General features: G+C 45.6%; 1 long non-coding RNA gene across 1 annotated transcript; it reads right to left on the bottom strand.

The window, feature by feature from the left end:
- Positions 1–7,381: 7,381 nt before the first annotated feature.
- On the bottom strand, positions 7,382–8,193 carry LOC117185987. The gene is made up of 2 exons (XR_004471172.1): positions 8,077–8,193; positions 7,382–8,018 (listed from the first exon to the last, which is right to left on the bottom strand). It is a non-coding gene; the product is annotated as an uncharacterized LOC117185987 (long non-coding RNA).
- Positions 8,194–8,452: the final 259 nt, after the last annotated feature.

Raw genomic sequence — 8,452 nt, 5'->3', positions numbered from 1 at the left:
ATGGATATCTCGAATAATCAATCTGTACGGCGTATCCTCTCTCAACTGATGGTGCCAGAATTCACAGTTTTGCTTCGTCAGCATGTCAATAACTGTTCGAAAAGCTTGGGAATTTTTTGCATATATACGCGAAACTCCAAATCTGGATGTGCGAATGTCATACTCATCAGCTGGAATTACAGAATTGAGGGCGTCTTCGAGTTTGTCCATTTTATTCACTTGCGGCACGCAAATAGCTGGAGGCTTAGGCACTATGCTTGGCTGCTGCTCATTGCTAGCTTCGTTTGCTACTAGCCCATGTTGCTCTTCTTCGTCCAGTTCCATGACAGATTCAGCTTCTTCAGATAGCGCTGCATAGCGATTATTTAGAAGTGCTACTGAAGGGGTAGTAACAGGTGTAAAATTTTGGCGGCCCTTGAATGGGTGATTTTTTGGAATAGCTGGGTGTGTATTTTTTTGAATTGTTTTTGAGACTTTATCAGCTCTTTTTTGCTTTTTACTAATAGAGACCATCGGCATCTGAAAGGTACAATCTTTTCCTTGGGATACTTTTTTGGCTAAGCTTGAAGTAGACGCCTCAGCTCTCGAGGTGCTCGGTACTGAACATATGCTGCCAGTTACGGTATTTGCCATTGAGTAATTCGCTGGACATTTCCCTGTTGAAAATGATAGTGTGCTCGTGGTAATAGTGCTTGTAGTCGTTGCGATCAAGCTACTATTGTAGTTAGGCGTTCCAATTGCCTTATATAGGTCTTTAGCCAAGCTGGCACGCAATTCTGCAGGTGCACCAGCTATTTTTTTTCTCATCTTATCAGTCGCTGAAAGCTTATCACTAAGCTGGGAATGATCAGGTGAGTCTACGTCAATTTTTTGGCACTTCACGAAATTTGCTTGTTACAAATTTGTGATTGCCTAGCATCAAGAATTCTTGCTACTAAGAAAAGTTGAGCTTTTGTTGCCCTTCGTTTGCGGCTGCGCGCAGGGCGAGGGCAAAAGCTTGCCCGCTGTACGACAGCTTACTTCGCTTACTGTTCTTTGTTGTTCTCGTGTTACCGACACCGCTACGCAGTGTCTAAAAATAGATTCTCGTGCGAGATAAGCACACAGAATGCACTTTGCGATTATTTAGAAACTTCAATGCGCGACACGTCCGTCTTCGACAAATGTATGGAAAGAACTGATAGCTTTCTTGGACCCAACAGAAGACTTAGCCTATTCGCGTAGCATCATTTTAGGGAAAATTAAGACGTCGATGCAAACAATTTTTTTCTTACAACAAGCGCACTACAATTGATGTCCATGCGGAACGGACAGAAGATAACAAAAGTCCAAAAAGTAACAAAAAAATTGTTAACTAGGAACCAACAATTTTTTTTTTTTTAACACAGAATTTCTGATTTTTTTTTCCGAAAATAAAAACTTAAATTTTGGATGCTCCCCACTCGAGGCCTGGGGACTGAATGAATATTTTCCAAATTATTTTCCATTCCTCAATTTTTTCTATGCTTTTGTTCGATTCCACAGCCTACTACATGTATCCCAGGTCTTATGCCCGGTACGCATTTTCGAGTTTAGTTGAAAGAGATTACAAAACACGATTAATGAAATTTACATACTAAACGGCGACATACGTGGCCTTTTGGTGGGCAACTCGTGGAAAAGCTGGTGGTGATCGCTATTTCCGCAGGCCGCAATCACCTGCCCGTTGGCAGTGAGGAAGAGCGTGTGGCGATGTCCGCAGGCAATCTGTTGCACCGGCGAATCGGGCTTAAACTATATCTGACTAGGTACAAGGATCTGCAGACGAACAAAACAAGAAAATCAAGCCCGACAGTTTGTTAGTGGGGTATCCAAATGTATTCCATTCCTTGTGTGCTTGTGCACAAGACTCACCTAATCATTCTCGATGCCACCGAGTCCCAATTGACCGTGTGAGGCGTCGCCCCAGCAATACAGGGCCATGGCTTTCCGTTGCACTCGATTGTTAACTGAAATTTATTTTTGTTTATTGTTGATTTTTTCGGCGTTTCTAGAAAAAACTAAAAGGAAAACCGCAACAAAAAATCCAACAAATAATTGTTGCGGCCTGCCAACTTGTGGGAAATGGGTTCTATTAAGTTCTATGGGCGCCAAAATAAGATAAATGTAGCATATCACATACAACGATTGTTGTGTGTGGCGGTGCCACTCGAGCTGGTCGGGGGTGTATCGGGCAATACTGGTGCACGCGCTGGCTCCGGCTGTATGATCGGTAGTATGGGGGGGTTCCTATACTGGTCCTTTCCTATACGTGCTCGCGTCGATGCCTTATCTTATTATTTTTGTTCGCGTGCAATACCCTGCGTATGACCGTATGACTAGTGTTAGGGGGTTGGGGAAGGAGGATGAGGAGGCTGGGGGAATTAGAAGGGACAAAGGAATTAAGGGGAAAGGGAAGTGGGCTTCCGCCATGCATATCCGAGCCGACGGGTAGCTGTGCTGGTGTTGGATGCTACAGCCATGGCCCTCCCAACCTTGATCATCCTAATTCCGAAGAAAATATGGCTTATGGATGATCCCTTTTCTCGCCGGGGGTCATACCTCACTCTCCCTCATCGATCCCTGTATGGCTCCTAAACAAAAATCTTCTAACAAATCATTTCCAAATCATTAACAATATTTATTTTAAACGATAGTGCCTAAAGCTAAAGAACTTTTATTTGATTTTTAACTTTTATTAATTTTTTTTTTTTGAGCTGGATAAGTACGTCCGTACTGTTCGGATACCACGAGGAGAGAGAGAGCTGCTTCACCCGGAAATCAAGGCCTCATCCCCCCGTTCTTCCCTTTTTCTTTTCGATTTGTCAAAATGACAGTGGGAGGAAGAGGCCGATTAAAACGTCAGCCAAACAAAATAATATGGGCAGCCCAAGGTGACGAAGCGCACCCAGTAGATTGTAGCATACAGGTTCTAGGAGCTGATATTAGCTAAACGGGAGTAGGAAGTACGCGCTGGCTTCGGCTTTTGTCTTTGGTCGGCGGGGTGTGGGCATGGAGGATATTTTACTACCCATTTAGAGCTCTGGCAAATGGTCGAGAATTTATATAAAAAATTAAATCGCGTACGAGTAGGGAAAGGATACTAGGAAACAAGATACCGGGGGTCAAAGGGACAGATCAGCATGGATACGTAAACGAAGAAGGTCACCGGTCAGATCTTTGTCGGCTGCGGTATCGCCCATTGGCGAGAACGCCCACCCTACCATGATCCTTCAGGGCCACCTATTAACAATCAGGATCCCTCCAACAAAGACTGCGGTGGGTCACATCTCCGTCAGACGAGGTTGCATGGTTCCGATATAAGATATTTAGCCTTGGTTCATTTCCAAACTAACTTTGTTCGGAGCAGAACCCAGCCGATTAGCTGCTTGCCAAATAGCACCTAATTCTTGGCCCTCAGCCGCTTATTTTGTTTGTTACTTATGTCTATGTCACTCATTTGTTTGTTAAAGCTTTGCGCTTGCTTGCCCTGCTAAACGCTCTCTGCCAGCTCGCTCTTCGCTATCTCCGCTTTGCGTCTGCCTACCGACGTCGGCCGAGCGAAGCTGCGCTTAGCGATCTGAGCGGCAATGTAAAGGGCAGGCAAGCCACACTTGCAATTTGGATGTCACGCATTAAAGAACATATCGTAATTTTATTTCTGCGCCGAGTTTTATTTAATTCGAAATAATTAGTCGGCCGATTGGGGATAAAAAACATTATCTCCACATAAAATTTGGTGACCCCGACGTGATCTCTGAGTTGCAGTGTCAATTAATAATCATTCGCGATCGACATTCGTTAGCCCTAGCAAATTTTCGGCGGTTAAGCACAATTCGGTGCTAAAACACACTTACATACACCTACATACACGCATTGCTGGCTATTAATTTCTCTGTCGCGACAATTCGGTCAGTGCAGTGCGGTAGGCAGTGCAGCGAACTCACTAATACACACAAGCGGAGTACAAAGCGGAATCGGACAGCTCGCACAGCCGCACAGCTAAAGGCATTAGCTGTAATCCCTTTGCTTTCGGTTCCCACGTTTATACGTATACAGGGTGTCTTTTTCGGTCGTGCTGAGTGACTCTTTTAAAACCTCAACATGGCAGCACCTGAGCCTACCAATGTCGCGAACGCAGCAATGCCGAGTAATGTAGATTTCTACAAGCACAAGGCCGAGTCCATCGCGCGCCAACTAAAGGCCATGGATCGCTTTCTCACCAAGGAAGAGCTTGCCGAGTTAGATGAGGCAGAACTTCAAGCTCGCTTAGAGCAAATCGAGCGAATGAATGCGGATTTCGATGCCGCTCAAACGAGCCTTGAAAGGCTGGATTTCCTGCAGTTAGCCCATGATGCCCGGCTGGACTTTTCGAATGTTTATGTCAAGGTTAGGTCCAGGCTGTCGCGGGAGTTGATGGCTGCTCGCACGGTAAATGTTGCCAATTCAACGGCTCGGCATACTCTCGAGGGGAATTCGTCGTTGTTCGCCTATAATAGTATAGGCCGTTCTCGAATGCCCGAGTTGCAGCTTCCGCGATTCGGGGGGAACTACATGGATTGGCCAGAATTCCACTCGATGTTCTCGACAATGGTGCACAAAGACCATCGTATACCAATCATCGAAAAATTCCAATATCTTCGTGGATGTCTAGATGGTGCTGCGCTGGATACGATTCGTTCCTTGGAACTTTCTGAGGAGAATTACGACAAGGCGTTGAATTTACTAATGTTGCGATTCGATAATAAACTGTTACATTTTCAGGCACACGTAAAGGCTATTTTCGGGCTGCAAGGGGTGGAGAAGGGCTCGGCTATCGGCTTGCGCGCGCTCATCGACAAAATCAATTCGCACTTGCGTGCACTTCAGACCTTGGCGACCCCGCAGGAGATATCCGATGGGTTGCTGATCTTCATCATAGGCACGAAACTGGACCACAAAACAAAGGAGAAATGGGAAGAGAACTTGCCGACGTCAGGATTGCCTCGGTGGTCAAGCATGGCCTCATTTCTGGAAGCGAGATGTCGGATGCTGGAGAATTTGGGATCAGCCATGGCAACAAGTCCTAGTCAACAGGTGGGAGAAGACAAACCTGTCACCCTTATCACCTCCAGTAACGACCATCCTAACCCCATATGTAACCATTGCAATTCCTCCGAGCATTACATATCTAGATGTCAGGCATTCCTGAATCTCTCTGCGTTTGAACGATACAAAGAAGCAAAGAAGAGCCGCTTGTGTTTGAACTGCCTCAACAAAGGCCATGAATTGCAGAGGTGCAGGTCAGGACTTTGCAGGCATTGCCAGGCCAAACATCACACGCTACTCCACATTCCATCGGGAACTGATGCTTCATCTTCCTCTTCACCGGCCGAGGAATCGATCCAGCAAGAGGCCGCGACTGTGCTTCTAGCAAGCGGGTGTTCCAGCCCTCCCCCCTCGATCCAGAAATCTCAGCCTAGCCAGAACGTGTTGCTACCTACTGCCCTCGTCCATGTAACAGATCGTTATGGAGCACTTATCCCATGTCGTGCCATTTTGGATTCTGCATCACAGGCAAACTTTGTAACATCTAGACTTGCTGATCAGTTGCAGTTGGATCATCGCTCGTCTTATGTTCACATCTCTGGAATCGGAGATTCCATTCTACCTTCGAGCAAGTCTGTACATATAGTTGTACAATCCCAGGACGCAAGCTATCTGGTTGCCGTTGCGGCAATTGTAACCAACTCAATTACGGAAATGCAGCCTAACTTCGGCGTAGACGCAAAGGATTGGCCAATGCCGAATAATCTAAAACTAGCTGATCCTAATTTCTCCAAGCCCCAACGTATCGATCTGTTGATAGGTTCTGGTTTGTTCTTCGATTTAATGTGCGTCGGACAGATTCGACTATCAGCCCAATTGCCAACATTGCAGGAGACTAAACTTGGTTGGATAGTATCAGGAAGCATTGATAGCTCGGAGAATAAGCGTGCAGCTTTAGCCGCTTTTGAAAATTCCTCGTGCATCTCTATTGACGATTTTCGACCCACAACGCTGGAGTACCAAAACTTAGAGCAGCAATGCAGGAAGCAGCTGCTCGAGTGCCAGGTGCAAGTGGAAAAAATGCGATCGGAGAATCAGGAACTGCAGCGCGAACTTTTCCATATATTAAAAACCTACATATCCACGCTAAATGAAATTCAACTTTCAACAATTTCTACATTGCCAAATTTCCTGCCATTCTATGCAATTACAGAGGTTCCCGATGATCAAGACGTAATCACGACAAGCCGCTTTCGTAAAGAAGCGCCGATTGCTGCGTTCGACGATCATCCCAGCGTAGCCGCCAGCTGCGCCCAAGCAAGCATCTTCAAGAGGGCCGTTGGAAAAATAGCGGTTCTGCCCCTTCAGGATGGATCTGTTGAAAGCCTTTGCCTTCCAACGGGGGGTGAATGTTCGGAGCAGAACCCAGCCGATTAGCTGCTTGCCAAATAGCACCTAATTCTTGGCCCTCAGCCGCTTATTTTGTTTGTTACTTATGTCTATGTCACTCATTTGTTTGTTAAAGCTTTGCGCTTGCTTGCCCTGCTAAACGCTCTCTGCCAGCTCGCTCTTCGCTATCTCCGCTTTGCGTCTGCCTACCGACGTCGGCCGAGCGAAGCTGCGCTTAGCGATCTGAGCGGCAATGTAAAGGGCAGGCAAGCCACACTTGCAATTTGGATGTCACGCATTAAAGAACATATCGTAATTTTATTTCTGCGCCGAGTTTTATTTAATTCGAAATAATTAGTCGGCCGATTGGGGATAAAAAACATTATCTCCACAAACTTTATTTAAGCAATCCATAGTTCTTCATTTAAATTCCTATAAAACCTAACGCTAATAGAATTTAGTCTCTAATATAATCCTGCTATTCGATATTGTCTTACATTTATAGGGTATTACTATACAGCATATACTGGGGAAAGAATATCATAGGGGCGAGGTAGGGTATAATGATCTTAAATCTATAAAAATGATTAGTAGTAGGTATATATAAATGCACGAGCTAGGTTATGTGTTCATCATAGGAACAAGAAAACTTCAAACTTCATTACGTAAACTTGGTCAGTGCCAAAACCAGACAAAAATAGGGTATATGGAAAATCGCTTAAAGGCATGAGTAATATGTGTATAAAACCGTGATCATGGTTGAAGACCAACGAATAGTCACCGCACCTTCATTCTTTTCAGATGGCTTACTTGGTTCAGGATAATCACTTACGATACGATTAATAGCTTTGACTCCCACGCAGAAAGATCTTTCGTTGTGTGTTGGATGAGATGATTTGATGGGTGGAGGAGTATGGTGGCAACCAAAATCAAAAAACTGTAAAAATAATCGGTATTAATACACTACTCATTTGTTCAAGTTCGATTTAGCCCATGGATAGGAATTCCCTTTTTGTTTATACCGGATTTAATTGGCTGTTGCAAATTTTTTCCGTATCAAAAGAACGTAGTTAAACAGAAAGCGGATAAAAAAACAGCGTTTCGCATAGCGGGTCTAATGTCGAAAGAAAGATAGTATAACTAAATCCGAGGCGGGGTCGATGCTTCCCGGCTGGAGACCGAGTTCCTACTCGAGGTCTGAAGGTGGCACACGATTGTACCGGGCGCAGGTAACTTCAGCTGCTTCCGATGCCAAGGGTCAACGACCGCGGTCCATCTGCGGCGTGAGGTTAGGTACACCCGCACACTTGATGGCTCGTGGGGCGACTGGTGTATTTGAAGAGTCAGTCAGATCATCCCCATGGGTCGAACGGGTCCCGGCGACGCTTGCAGAGTCCGCCGATCGGGTTTACTGGAGGAGCAAGTCGGCTACCTCGGCTACCTCGGCTACCGCCTCATCCGAATGTCAAACGGTGGGGGTTTAACCGGTGGTACGGGCACGTGGCCAATAGAGGTCTCCGGGAATAACCAATCCGTAACTTCTAGACCAGCGTTTCAATACGTAGATACTAGTGGTGCTAATCCTACGCGGAAAGAACAGAACATTTTTCAACGGGTCGCTGTAGCTGGGTGGATAATTACCTCAACAGAATTGCACCACTGTTTCGAAAAATTTTAGTACACTGTGGGCGCTCGTTTTCCCAAATGGTCGAACGGCTGCCCCAGCCTTGGCAATATATAACTGGCGCGTCCACTCAAATTAAATGATCACTTTGAGCCGCATTTGGCACTTGCACTAGGCTTTGACTTTGGCTTGACCTTGGTTTATAGAACTGGGTCAGCTCTACAAGACTTCTTTTTCCACTGCCGGTCACTCTGACGGTCACGAGGAGAAAAAGAAAGAGGCTGGGGCGACTAAGTACAGCAACCCACGTTTTTTCCACACTTTCTATGGTCTTCTTCTGTTATACAGAATCCAGACCCAGCAATATTTAATAAAATATAGTGCATGGCAGAA

The sequence above is a fragment of the Drosophila miranda genome, chromosome XL, assembly GCF_003369915.1.
Source record: "Drosophila miranda strain MSH22 chromosome XL, D.miranda_PacBio2.1, whole genome shotgun sequence".
Classification (NCBI taxonomy): domain Eukaryota; kingdom Metazoa; phylum Arthropoda; class Insecta; order Diptera; family Drosophilidae; genus Drosophila; species Drosophila miranda.
Note: the sequence above shows the minus strand (reverse complement) of the source record. Positions and strands in the feature narration are given on the sequence as shown.